Here is a 15,132-nt window from a genome sequence, read left to right on the forward strand (position 1 = left end):
TTGCAAATATTGCCATGAGGCCTCTGGGGAATTATAGTTCTGTTGCCTCTTGTCCCCATTCTCTTTGATGGGCTGGATTCCTCAGCTGGCCTACATCTTCTTTGGTGTACCATGGCTGTGGATCGCCTCATCGAAAGGGAAGGCCATGGGGCATCATGGTAGTGGAAATGCATCTGGGGAGCTCAGCCTGGGAGCTTGAGCATGGAAACATAAGGCAACAAACTACAAGTCTAATGCAGCTCCATGGCAGCACTCGAAAGCTGAAATATTTTGGTTTCCAGATTACATTTTCAGTATTACAATTTCCCCCTCAAAATTTGGTATTTTCTGCAGAATTAGTTTTCAACTGGCTCTAGATCTCATATAAGCAAAGATTTGGTAGACACTAGACCCGCCCTTTGTGGTTAACTTTTGACTGAGCCAAAACTCCAGTTATGAACATTGGGGCAGGGGGCTGGACTCGATGGCCTCTCGAGGTCCCTTCCAGTCCTAGTGTTCTATGATTCTATGATTCTATGAACAATGCTTTGCCCACCTAAACTTTAGGAAAGGATGAAAGTTGGCACATCTCTTGTACGAACTGCATATGAAAGTTTAATTTAATGTAAACAGCTCTTCTGTATGATATTGTTTGCCTTTTCTACACATATATCCATGGTCCTTTAAGATTAACCTCCTGCCAGATAGGCATCACATGCACTGTTGGTTTTTGTTTTGTTGTGCCTTTGTCACATGCTAGCTTCCTACAACATTACAGTAAGCCCCCGAGAAGCGCAATTTTGAATTGTGATGAGTTAAGTGCAAACTGAAACCGCCCCACCCTCCAGCCTCTGGTTCCCCCAGCTGGAGAGCCCGGTGGGCACACAGCTGCTTGTGTCATGATTTCTCCCAGCCGGGAGAAGCTGGGGGTCGCGTGGCTGCCCTCCCATTTGCCCCAGCTGCCCACTCCCCCAACCACCCCCAATTGACGCAAAATTTGATTTATACGGAGGTTGCCCAGGACAGAAGTTTTGTCGATAGAAGCCTGCAGTCTAGCCATAGCTTAGATGAGTCATCCTGCAATCTGGATACCCAGCTAAAGGGAACAAAGAGGAGTCATTGTGAATGCAGGTGCCCTCAGGGAACTTTTACATCAGTTTATCCAGGTAGACCTTGTAAGACCCTTCTTAATGATGGCTTCCTCTCCTTTACAATGATCATCTGATCTCATATGATCAGGGGGTCACCCTAACAATGAGACAAGTTAGGAATGCCACAAGTTAAAACACAGTTTCCAGCCCCTTCTATGGTTATTTCATTGAATATTTGATCTTCATCCAAATTATGTGCAATCTAAACTACTTGAAGAGATGGATGATCCTGATGATCTCTCAGGACCAGAACAGAAGGGAAATTGAACCTACATGATCTCTTGTGTCAGACGATACAAGGATATGGGCCCCTGAAATGGTGATGCATGTCACCCTCTTCAGTATTTGAAAATAGTTGCCAGCACCATGAGAGGACACTAGGTGGCAATTCTGGAAAATGTGTGACTTGTATGGTCTTAATCTATACCACAATTATTACACAGAATGGGAAGACTGAAGGAGAGGAAAAAGAGGAGAGAAGGGTGCACCCAAGTAATGACCCAGGAGCTTTCTAGAAGTCAGGATAAAGGGATGATAGGTAACCTTTTGCCATGCCATATATTTTTAACGTATCAACAATTGTATAGCAATTTTTAGGGACTAAATTGTTTATAGTTTATGTAAGATGAAAGTTGAAATATGTTGCTGACTAATATCAGGGTCATTTCACGTGATATATCAAATGAAACAGCATATTTTGTACTTTAGTATCATATTACCTCAAACCTATTTATAACCACTTGTGTGTGAGCTTCTACACATACTAAGATAACTCAATTAACCAGCTACTGCTTTCCCTAAATTATTTTTGCAAATTGGAACACAGTAAATACTTGTGGCAGGAAAATCCTTTTGTTACTGTTTACTGAGTGATGACAAAAACAAAAGGTAGCACATGTCACTACATCTCATGCTGAAATACCAGCAGCCAACCTTCTGCCCACACTACCAAGACTGGAATAGTACAGCTGGATTAATATCATCAAGTACTGCAGCCGCCACTGAGAAGCATGAGCCTCCCACGGTATCTGAGCATAAATTCTCATTAGGAATGAGAAGAAAAATAATCCAGCCCAATGAAAGGTTGCAGAGAAATTGGACCTCAGCACTGCTACGGGAATTTTAAATAGAGAGGAAAAATGTGTTGTGCCGTGTTTTACACCCACAAACCACTCTCTCATGCTTCCAGTCTAAATGACTTCTTGTAGGAGGAAGGAAAACATCAAAATGAGAAAGAACATAAGTGGAATCTCCACAATGAAGCACAGAGTATGTGCCTCCCTGTAAAGGGCTGTATCTGAACTGAACACAAAATAGTAACTGCTTCCAGACTCCTAGCAATTAAGGGTACATCTATGCAGCAACTGGAAAACGGGATTACAGCATCTGTAAACATACATAGCTGATAGTACCTAGCTCAAAGAACAATGAAACAAACAGCAGTGAAGCCATGGCAGCATCGGCTAGCTGTCTGAGGACTCACTCAGTAGCCTGAATGGTTTGTATTCAGGTACTAGCCATGATACCACCTGTTCCAATATAGCTTCACTACTATTGTTATTTAAACAACCTGTATCAAAGTTAGCTCAGGTACGGCTATATGTGCTACAGTCAGACTTCTGATTGCAGTGTTGCTGTTGATGTACCTTGATATTAATTGGCTTGTACACTGGTAACAAATGAACATAAAATATAGACGTAAGGAATAAGAAAATGTTATTTTTCAAGCTATAGAGTAACTATCACTTATGATGCGGATACTGGTCACCGCAATTTTGAGGACAATGTTGTTGATAGTCATAGTTTGTACTACTGGGTCTTTGTGTGGCTCCATATTCCAATTTTGAAAGAAAAATGTTTACTGCACTGACCACAGAGCCATTTGGTGGGTTGTGCTGACTGAGCGACATGGTGTTTCTATGCCTGGTACTGTGCTTCCAGCTAGTTCATGTGTTTCTTCTCCAAATCATGCACACCTACTCTTACGGTGGGGCAGCATGCAACCTGATCAATCATAGCTGCTGACTTTTACTCTTCTCTGAGGGGTGGGGGGATGTTCCATCCCCTTCTGCTCCATGGCATGACCTCCCACTCCACCCCTTCCCTCTAAGGCACTTCCCTTCCTCCACCTCTTCCTGCCTCTCTTCCACCTCCCCTCCCCACAAAGTGGCCACATGCACATTGATCTCCATCCTCCCCTGAACCTCTCCCCAAGCCAGCAATCAGCTATCTGGGGTATTGCCAAGTAGCTGATTGCTGCTGGTGCCTCTGCACAGCTGTGGTTGGTGGGTGCTGAGCACCTGCTAATTTTCTTTCTGTGGGTGCTCCAGCCCCAGAGCACACAGAGTTGGCATCTAAGCAATCAATTGCTAGTTGCTCAAACGTTGAGGCAGAAATGTTTGTTCTGTGAAGACTTTGTTTCACAATGTCTTTGAAATATTTCAACTGCCCTCCATGTTTACAATTGCCAAAGTCTAATTCAGAACACAAGGCTTATTTTAATAAACAGTTCTCAGGAATTTGAATAATTTAGCCAGTGCATCCCAACTGGCCACAGTGCAAATGAGTATTGATGCCAACTTGAACCAGCTTTTGCTAAGATGTCCGTGATGGGAATTCAGTCCTGCCATTTGATACCCAGCAGTCGTTGTTGGTGTCACAAATGGAATTATCCAACTTTTTAATGTGCCCTTGATAACGTGACATGTTCTGCACCCACAGAGCAATGCTGTGAGTACATCAGCGTCATGACTTTGAATCAGACTTTGAGTTGGACTTCAGCTGTACACAAATTCCATGTTGTTTCCAGGTCAGAGGCGACCATATGTAGTTGCAGCTTTCTTAATTCACACATTTACCTCCAAGTTGATTGTCACTTCATTATGCAACATGCTGAGATAACTAAACAGTTTGATGTTTTGGAGTATGATACTTTCAGGTTTATTAATGGGTGTTGGTAAGGTAGTTTTGAAGCTGGCTGGTATACCTCAAGTTTTCATTTGGCTGATGAAGTCAAAGTTATGAACCACAGAAGCAAAGGGACTTTAATGTCTCATAGTGCTGTTTCAGAGTGTGCCACCAAGACTCAATCACTGGCATGGAGCAGTTTGGACAGGTCAGTTCTTCTGTCACCTTGGTGTTGGCACATAAATAGGAAAGACTGAAGAGCTTACCGATAAGGAAGCATATGAGGACACCATTTGCAGCATCACAAATTGCTTGCTCTAGCACTGCAGCAAAGACAAGGTCTAAAAAGCTTGAGGACTCCTCCATTAGGACACATCCTTGCTTAATTCTATTTATGATTGAAAACAGATCCATTAGATCACCATCAGACATACATTCACAGAACTGCCAGAAGAAAACTCACAAAATGGTGTGCACATCCAAATTTAGTGAGCAGTTCCCAAAAGGCAGTGCAGTTGACTGTTTCGTATGCCTTGAAACATGATGTACAAAGGTTTTTGCTGCTCATAAATATTTGCCCTCTAGTTGCATAATGAAGAAAATCTCATCAACAGTGCTCCACAAAAGTGACTCAGGCCATTTTCAATTAATTGGGTCAGGAGCTGGCTTAAGATTTGTGCCAGAATTTTGCCAGTAACAGAGAGCAAAAAGTTGCTGTTGTAGTTTCCAGATTCACTGTCTGAGCCATTGCTTTTTCATAGCTAATGACCATGTTGGCATCTACCACCTGTTGCAGTAGAACTGCTTGAAGCCAGACACATAAGAAAAATTCAATGAGTTTGCCATTTAGGTTTCCTCTACTTGAAAATGTCAGTTGGAATGGGATTGGGATCAGGGGATTTGATATTTTTCAGAATTTTAACAGTATTAAACACTGCAGCCCATCTGGGTGAAGTGGCAAGTGCCAGTAGATGTCAGCAATTTGTGGCTATTGTCGACTGACTCATCAGAAACAGTCGGTGAACAACTAACAAGTGGTGAAGTGACTCTTTAGTGACAGTTCATATTGCCTTGCACCAACATTGGCATGAGCATTTTAGTGAACTGTTGAACTGTACATAGCTTTGACTGTGTGAGAGACACTTTAAGAGTTATTTTATCAGCAGAGCCTGTAGATCTTCTGCCTTGTTGTCAAACCATATATTTTGCATTTGGCTGAATTTGCAGGGGATCATTCTGCAAGATGCCCTGTATCTGATCTTTTTTCAAACCACAGAGTGGGTCAGCTAGGAGTGCAACATGGGCTTGTTTCTTGACATCAAAGAGCATCAATATTTCAAGAATGTTTTCACTGAAGCAGACAGCTTGATGGAACTTTATATATCCAGCACAAACCACAATGATGCTATAGATTGTGACACGCCAGAATACTCATTTAGTAGATACATCATCACTGATCATTGGGTAAGTTTTTAAACTAGTGGTTCGCTGTGTTTGGTATTGTTTGGCAATTGACAGATCATTCAGCTGAACAATATTTACATGGTAATTGATGGGTTTTTTCCATTTTTTCTGCCAAATAGACAAGGAAAGCTATAATTGAACAAGATGTTGTTCAGTTCACTAATCAACTTTGCATAGTACTCAGTTTATGAGTGCATCTCACTGGCCTTCTGTTGGACCAACACGTGGTCAATCAGATGCCAATGATGTGAACAAGGGTACATACAAATGATTTTGTATTTACTGGGGAGTCAGAGGACAGTGTTTGTAATAACTAGATGGTGCTCGGCCTCGGTCAGAAATAGGCGATTGCTGTTCATATTGACGACGCCACGTTTGCCATGTATGCTGTGCCCTGTAGTGTCATCATGGCCAAATCAAATGTTAAAGTCACTTGATATAATCAACTTGTCTTCATGGGGATTCAAACAGATCAGGTCACATGACTTTCAATAAAAGTCCTCTTTACCCTCACTAGAGTGAATCATTGTCTGAGCACTGGTCAGGATACTGTAATATCCTCTTTGCAGCGGCAGTCAAAGCTTCATCAGTCTATCATTTATACTCATGGTAGGCTCTTTAAATGAGAGACAATTTTTTTTTGATTGCAAAACTGACTCCTGAATCACTTGACTCCTTTTGTGGGAGTTCATTCCAGAAGAAAGTACAGGTATGCCCAACACTCTCCTGAATCTGTTGACTTTCTTCAGCAATTTGCACCTCAGTGGCAATGCAGTATCTTTCAAGTCTCAAGACACTACAGCAGTCTGCCTGACAGGATGATCAACTTGGTTTGGATGATCCAGGAGTGTACAGTGTATATAAACTTTCTCTTTTTGGCTTAATTCTGTGACATGGGATGTCTGCACGTTCCTTGGTCATCCAAACAAAGGTGAGACGGCTTGTTTGAATTTTGACTGCATGATGGGACATGCTTAGACACAGTAAGCTGGTCAGGACTATTTTAGAGCAGCTTTTCTAGCCCACTTCTCAGATTCAGGTTGACTGCTCTGTCCCTGAACAGAGCAGTCAAGTCAAACAAGATGTACTGGGCTATGTTGTCATCCCAGGTCAATGCACAGTTACTCAAGCCTTGACTAGGGCAACCATATCTCACCTTCCCAAGCATTGGGCAGGGAGATATGGGGAAAGGGGCGGCTCCTCCCAGCTCTGTCAAGCCCCAGGGATCCAGGAAGGAGGCAGCAGATGCTGATGCTCCCTGGGAGCCCAAGGAAGTGGCAGCCTCCAGCCCTGCCCCAGAGCCCTGGGGAAGCCGCAGCTGCCAGTCTCCCTGGGAGCCCCAGAGAAGTGACTGTCCCCAGCACTCCTCGGTAGCCTGGGAAAGCAGCATCCACTGGTGACCCCCCAGAGCTCTGTGGAAGTGATAGATGCCTATGCTCGCCCCACATCCTCCAGGCTCAGCGGAGTGACTGGGCAGCTGCTGGCATAAAAAGCCGGGGTGGAGGAGGACCCAAATACGGGACAATTTGTCCCTTTTAAAAAATAAGTCAGGACACCTTTCTGGTGTCCCAAATATGGGACTGTCCCACCCAGTACAGGACGGATGGTCACCCTAGCCTTGACCCACACATGTGCAGAATCATGACTCTGATTCCCAGAAGTGTTCGTCAACTATCATTTTCACTGGTCCCCTATCGCCACTGGACTTGTTCGATTGTTGAAGGCCGTGGAAAACAAATTTAAAATGACCAGCAGTTGCATAACTCACTCTCTTGGCCAACAAGACTATTCCCAGTGCCCAGATAACCAATGACAACTGATGGACTTGCTCACTTCAGCGTTTGTTTTTTTTTCCAGTGTAACCTTCTTTTAGACCAGTTGCCTATGCACCCTGGATACTCAGCCTATTCTGCACAGCTAAGCCTTGATAGCCATGGTGTTTTGGAGTGGATCCCTGTAGGCCTTCATGGTTACCATAGCGACCCAGAGAAGAAAAGCTCACTATGATACTTCATACTGTAGGGTAACTCCCTACTATTGCCCTTTCCATCATCCCACTCCATGGAAGAGGGGGTTGGAGTTATGGGAGGTAACTTTATTAGTAGGTCCATGGTTCTAAGAGATACTGACCTATGCTTTATATGCATGTTTTGCTTATAAGAGAACATTTCAAAATATAACCAAATATCTATTGGATAAAGTTCATCCTTTGTTATTTAAAAGAGAAGATAACATCTCTGACAACAGGCAATTTAGTGAAATGGCTATCTGTCAGGCACAGAAAACGTGTGTGCTTCATTGTTATCCCACTAGTTAAAGCAAAGAGAGTAATTTTGTATTTGTTCTGATCAGCTTGCCTTTGAGATCATTAAAATAATAAGAAAGGGAACAAAAGAGAAGAAAAATGAGAAAATGGATGGATTTAAAATAACTTCCAACAGCAGGCCCTGAATTATTGTTACTTGATTGTGGCAGTTGTGAAGAATGAGGTGCACCTGTGAATATTTAATGATCACTACCTTGTCAATTAAACTTTCCAACTTCTTTATTTTAAAAAGGAAATATAACAGAACACTAATAATTTTTATTCAAAATGAATTTCAGTAGAGACAAGTGGTATTCAGAATGCCCAAGGAATGAATTATGGAACTCAAAATACCAATGTGAAAAGGCAGATCCCTGTCATCAGTCTCAAAGGAACAGAAAAATGAGGAAAGATTTTCTATTAAGGTGTCTTTATGAGATGTAATTGTTATTCTCTCACCAGCAAAAGGTTCATGATGTATTTGTTAATGTTTTCATATTTGCTTCCAAGACGTAGAAAGAAGGAATCATATTGCTGTTGAAAATTCTCACTTTAATGGCAGGTTTTTTGTTCTTAAAACTTGTCTGCAGTACCAAGTTAAACTTTCACGTTATATCAAAATGAAATTTCCTTCATAGGATTTATGCATTCTCTTACTTTCTAAATTTCACACACGGACAGACTTCATTGTCCTCTGCATCCTGCTACTGAGTCCCCATCTGTGATTCATCAAGGCCTAGAGCTGGGTGGGAATGATTTGACTTGACATCCCATGAAAATATTTGAGATTCCATATTTTCCTGTTCTGCACTGATATGGAACCTTGTTTGTAATGTAGGAGATGCTATGATTTGAACTTTTTAATATGCAGAAAGAGTGAACTCAGATTCAAATCCCTACAGTGGCAGGGCCAGGCTGAAGGGCCTCTCAGAGGGAGCACAAACAAGCCGAAGGACCAGCAGGGCAATCACAGGTAGCTGGGTGGGAGATGGCTCAGCCTGATTAAAGCCAGCTTGCCCCAATGACTGGGCCAATAAGAGGCCTTTAAAACCCTTCACAGTGGGAAGGGCAGGAGAGAGAGTGAGGTGAGTAGAGGGATGCAAGGAGACAGAGACAGAGACAGAGACAGAGACAGAGACAGAGAACAGGTTTGAGAGGAGCAGAGGAGGACAGCAGGAACACCAGAGACCACAGAGGGAGAGTGGGAGCTTCTACAATATTAAGAGGGACGGCCCGTGACTGCTATGGCCTGGAGAAGGTACTAGGGGGAATTGTCTGGGGAAGTGGCCCAGGGAGGAGAGTTGCATACCAAGGGCTAAGGGAGTCAGCTCCTCCCATTGGCAGCTGCACAGGGTCCCTGGGCCAGAACCCAGCATGAGTGGGTGGGGGCTGGGCTCCCCCCAGACCACTCCTTCCCCAGAGAAGGCAACATGGCCCTTAAGGAGTCCCAATGGACTGACCAGAGGACAGAGGCCGAGGAATAGGACTGACTTTGTCACACGTTGGCTACGTCTACACGTGAAGCCTACATCGAAATAGCTTATTTCGATGTAGCAACATCAAAATAGGCTATTTCGACGAATAACGTCTACACATCCTCCAGGGCTGGCAACGTCGATGTTCAACTTCGACGTTGCGCGGCACCACATCGAAATAGGCGCTGCGAGGGAACGTCTACACGCCAAAGTAGCACACATCGAAATAAGGGTGCCAGGCACAGCTGCAGACAGGGTCACAGGGCGGACTCAACAGCAAGCCGCTCCCTTAAAGGGCCCCTCCCAGAAACAGTTGCACTAAACAACACAAAATACACAGAGCCGACAACTGGTTGCAGACCCTGTGCCTGCAGCATGGATCCCCAGCTGCCGCAGCAGCAGCCAGAAGCCCTGGGCTAAGGGCTGCTGCCCACGGTGACCATAGAGCCCCGCAGGGGCTTGAGAGAGAGCGTCTCTCAACCCCTCAGCTGATGGTCGCCATGGCGGACCCCGCTATTTCGAAGTTGCGGGACGCGCAACGACTACACGGTCCCTACTTCGACGTTGAACGTCGAAGTAGGGCGCTATTCCTATCCCCTCATGGGGTTAGCGACTTCGACGTCTCGCCGCCTAACGTCGAAGTTAACTTCGAAATAGCGCCCGGCGTGTGTAGCCGTGACGGGCGCTATTTCGAAGTTAGTGCCACTACTTCGAAGTAGCGTGCACGTGTAGACACGGCTGTTGTGTCAGAGGTAGGGTCTAACTGCTGTGAGGTTTCACAGCAGCCCTAAAGCCAACTATCTGGGCCCCTCATAAAGAAGTACCCATGGAGGATGTGATAAAGACATTCCTGCAGGCCATGGCTGCCCAGCAGGAGGTGACCTGGGTCCAGCAGGAGATGAATCAGCTGCTGGTCAGTCAGGCTGCCCAGGACCGCGTTACCCTGTAGGAGGTCATGGATTTGATATCAAATCAAGACAAAACCTGGTCGGTGCATGCTAGGTGTTACCTACAGAATATGACTGGGGATGATGACGTTGAGGCCTATCTGCTGGCCTTTGAGAGAACTGCTGTACAAGAGGGCTGGCTCCGGGCTCAGTGGACCAGTATTTTAGCCCCATTTTTGAGTGGGAAAGCCCAGAAGGCATATTTTGACATGGCAGAAGAAGCAGCTTCTGACTACCCCCAGCTGAAGGCAGAAATCCTAGCATGGGTGGATGTCACAGTAGTGGTGAGGGCCCAAAGGTTTCAAGAGTGGAAGTACTGGGAGGACAAAGTCCCCCGAACCCAGATGCTTGACCTAATCCACCTGGCCTGGAAGTGGTTGGGGCCAGAGGTCCACAGTGTGGAGAAGGTCCTCAGGGTAGTCATCCTGGACAGATGTATCAGAGGACTGCCACCTGACCTATGGGAGTGGGTTGGGCAGAATGACCCTGATACCTTCAATGAGCTGGTGGCCCTCATGAAGAGACGCTTGATGGCCAGGGAACTATTTTGACCCCCCCCCCGGGGAAAGGGTGCTGCGGAGCAAAGAGCCCGGCTTTGTTCATAGAATCATAGAATCATAGAACACTAGGACTGGAAGGGACCTTAAGAGGCCATCGAGTCCAGCCCCCTGCCCTCATGGCAGGACCAAGTACTTTCTAGACCACCCCTGAAAGCCATCTATCTAACCTCTTCTTAAATATCTCCAGTGATGGAGATTCTACCACCTCACTTGGCAATTTGTTCCAGTGTTTGATCACCCTGACAGTTAGGAACGTTTTCCTAATGTCCAACCTGAACCTCCCCTGCTGCAATGTAAGTCCATTGCCTCTTGTTCTATCCTCAGAGGCAAGGAAGAACAAGTTCCGTCCCTCTGCCTTATGACACCCTTTTAGATACCTGAAAACTGCTATCATGTCCCCCCTCAATCTTCTTTTTTCCAAACTAAACAAGCCCAATTCTTTCAGCCTTTCTTCATAGGTCATGTTCCCTAGACCTTTGATCATTCTCATTGCTCTCTTCTGGACCCTCTCCAATTTCTCCACATCCTTCCTGAACTGCGGTGCCCAGAACTGGACACAATACTCCTGCAGAGGCCTGACCAGCACAGAGTACAGCGGGAGAATGACTTCTCGTGTCTCGTTCACAACACACATGTTAATGCATCCTAGAATCATGTTTGCTTTGTTTTGCAACAGCATCACACTGTTGACTCATATTTAGCTTGTGGTCCACTATAACCCCTAGATCCCTTTCTGCTGTACTCATTCCTAGGCAGTCCTTTCCCATTCTGTATGTGTGACACTGATTGTTCCTTCCTAAGTGGAGCACTTTGCATTTGTCCTTATTAAACTTCATCCTGTTTACCTCAGCCCATTTCTCCAGTTTATCCCGATCTTTTTGAATTATGACCCTATCCTCCAAAAAAGTTGCAACCACTCCCAGCTTGGTATCATCTGCAAACTTAAAAGTGTACTTTCTATGTCAATATCTAAATCGTTAATGAAGATACTGAACAGAACCAGTCCCAAAACAGACCCCTGCGGAACCCCACTAGTTATACTTTTCCAGCAGGATTGAAAACCATTAATAACTACTCCCTGGGTACGGCCATCCAGCCAGTTGTTCACCCACCTTATAGTAGCCCCATCTAAGTTGTATTTGCATAGTTTATTGATAAGTATATTATGTGAGACTGTGTCAAATGCTTTACTGAAGTCTAGGTATACCACATCCACTGCTTCTCCCTTATCCACAAGGCTCGTTATTCTGTCAAAGAAAGCTATTAGATTGGTTTGACATGATCTGTTTTTAACAAAACCATGCTGGCTGTTCCCCATCACCTTACCACCTTCCAAATGCTTGCAGACGATTTCTTTAATTACCTGCTCCATTATCTTTCCTGGCACAGAAGTTAAGCTGACTGGCCTGTAGTTTCCCGGGTTATTCTTGTTCCCCTTTTTGTAAATGGGTACTATATTTGCCCTTTTCCAGTCTTCTGGAATCTCTCCCATCTCCCATGATTTTCCAAAAATGATTGCTAAAGGCTCAGATACCTCTTCTATCAGCTCCTTGAGGATTCTAGGATGCATTTCATCAGGCCCTGGTGATTTGCAGACATCTAATTTTTCTAAGTAAATTTTAATTTGTTCTTTTCTTATTTCAACTTCTAAACCTACCCCTTTTTCACTAGCATTCTCTATGTCAGGCATTCCTTCAGATTTCTCAGTGAAGACTGAAACAAAGAAATCATTAAACATCTCTGCCATTTCCAAATTCCCTGTTACTGTTTCTCCCTCCTCACTGACCAATGGCCCTACCCTCTCCTTGGTCTTCGTCTTGTTACCAATGTACTTGTAAAAGGCCTTCTTGTTTCCCTTTATGCTTGTAGCTCGTTTGAGCTCATTTTGTGCCTTAGCCTTTCTAATCTTGCTCCTGCATGCTCGTGTTGTTTGCCTATATTCGTCCTTTGTAATTTGTCCTAGTTTCCATTTCTTATACGATTCCTTTTTTATTTTGAGATCATGCAAGATCTCCTGGTTAAGCCAAGGCTGTCTTTTGCCATGTTTTCTATCTTTCCTATGCAGCAGGATAGCCTGCTTTTGGGCCCTTAATAATGTCCCTTTGAAAAACTGCTAACTCTCCTCAGCCGTTTTTCCCCTCAGTTTAGCTTCCCATGGGACCTTACCTACCAGCTGTCTGCGTTTACCAAAATCTGCCTTCCTGAAATCCATTATCTCTATTGTACTGTTTTCCCTTCTACCCTTCCTTAGAATTGTGAACTCTATGATTTCACGATCACTTTCACCCAAGCATCCTTCCACTTTCAAATTCTCAATTTCCTCCCTATTTGTTAAAATTAAATCTAGAACAGCTCCCCCCCAGTAGCTTTTTCAACCTTTTGGAATAAAAAGTTGTCTGCAATGCAATCCAAGAATTTATTGGACTGTGTGTCCCCTGCTGTATTAGTTTCCCAACATATACCTGCATAGTTGAAGTCCCCCATCACCACCAAATTCTGGGCCCTGGATGATTTTGTTAGCTGTTTAAAGAAAGCCTCATCCACCTGGCTAGGGGGCCTGTAGTAGACTCCTAGTAGGACCTCATCCTTGTTTTTTACTCCTCTGAGTCTAACCCAGAGACTTTCAACCCGTCCATCTGTAGCCAGACAAAGTCTCCCCCTTACAAGCCAGCTTGCTCGCTGCCCCCACCCCCCTGCTGAGAAGCACACAGGGCACGGAAACGGCTGCTGACAGCACAGTCTTTGATGCCCTCATTGAGGCCCAGATGTGCTAGTTTATCGTGACCCCGAGAAACAGAAAGTACAGATGGAAGGCTAACAGGCCAAATTGTCAACATGGGGGGGGAACCCTCAAGAAATCACCCCAGCTGGCGTTGATCGATATGATGCGCACACACAACCATCCCAGAAGGGGAAGTGCCCCGCCCACACAAAAACAATATCCTGTACTCTCAAATTGCTTATCTCCTGTCTTACAAGTGCAAATTAAGTAAGAAATGCCCTTGTAACAAACTGGTGTCACAAAGACAGACCAGTATGATCTGGCATCTTAGATAAGAAAGAGAATACGTAACCCAAAAGGGGTATAAAAGATGGGTCCAGCAGAACTCTAACTGTGAGTGCATTCCACCAACTACCTGCTGGTCGGGTCAGGTGATTGCCTCCCGAGGTCCACAACTGGGGACGCCCAACCTCGTATTCGTCTTTCCGCGGAATTGAGTGACCGATCCGGCTTGGCTACGCTGGTATCGAGAGATGCAGAGAGGGTAAGATACACCCATGCTAGGTCTCCGACTTTTTTGTGCACAGCTAAAGAATTAGAGCTCTGTAACTAGATGTCATTGTATCAAGATATCATTGTGCTAGATGGTAACAGATATCTTTGTATTGGATTGTAACGTAACTTGTTAACACCTGTACTTTGCTAGCATACAAGAAGTAGACAATAGTCTTTTGTAACCACACACTTATAATTGTAGCTTAATAAACTTGTAACTAGTTAAGCTCTGAGCCTGACCCTGTTATCCTTTTGTCACTGCAACACAGCCGGCACAACAAAAGAACTTTAACCGTTTGGTACTACAGCCTGGCTGTAGGAGTGCTAGCAGCTCCCTGCTCTAACCGTAAAAAACTGGGTTGTTTAGGAACCAGGGGAGTACCTCACCGAACATTACCTGGCCACCGGCTAACACCATCTCCTACGTCCATCTCCACCTCTGTCCAAGTGTGTACATTTTTAATATACAAGGCAACACCTCCTCCCTTCTTTCCCTGTCTGTCCTCCCTAAGCGGGCTGTACCCTTAAATACCAACATTCCAATCATGAGTATTATCCCACCAAGTTTCTGTGATGCCAACAATATCATAGTTGTATTCATTTATTAGTACTTCCAATTCTTCTTGTTTATTTTCCATACTTCTTGCATTTGTATATAGGCATCTCAGACATTGATTTGGTCTTGCCTCCCAGTTTTGCCCTGGCCCTCTTTTTACTCTCCCAGTGTAGCCCATACTCCCTCCCATTTCAAGTTCATCTCCCAGGTATCCATGCTCTCCACTTACCTGCAGTCTTTGCTCCCCTTCCCCCGTCGAACCTAGTTTAAAGCCCTCCTCACTAGGTTAGCCAGCCTGTGTCCCTGTTCCGGAAGCCCCAGAACAGGCACAGGCAGAGAAACAGGGAGCAGGGGAACAGCTGGAGAGTATGAGGAAGCTTGGGGGTGAAGGTAGGGAAGGCCCAAGAGCCAGACCCAGCAGCCCAAAGAAAAGGTGGATGTCCCACACAGGGTTTTGGTGTTACACCTGTGGGGAGCTGGGGCACATAGCTGCACAATGCCCCAGTAAGGA

This window comes from Carettochelys insculpta, chromosome 2, assembly GCF_033958435.1.
Source record: "Carettochelys insculpta isolate YL-2023 chromosome 2, ASM3395843v1, whole genome shotgun sequence".
NCBI classification, from domain to species: Eukaryota; Metazoa; Chordata; order Testudines; family Carettochelyidae; genus Carettochelys; species Carettochelys insculpta.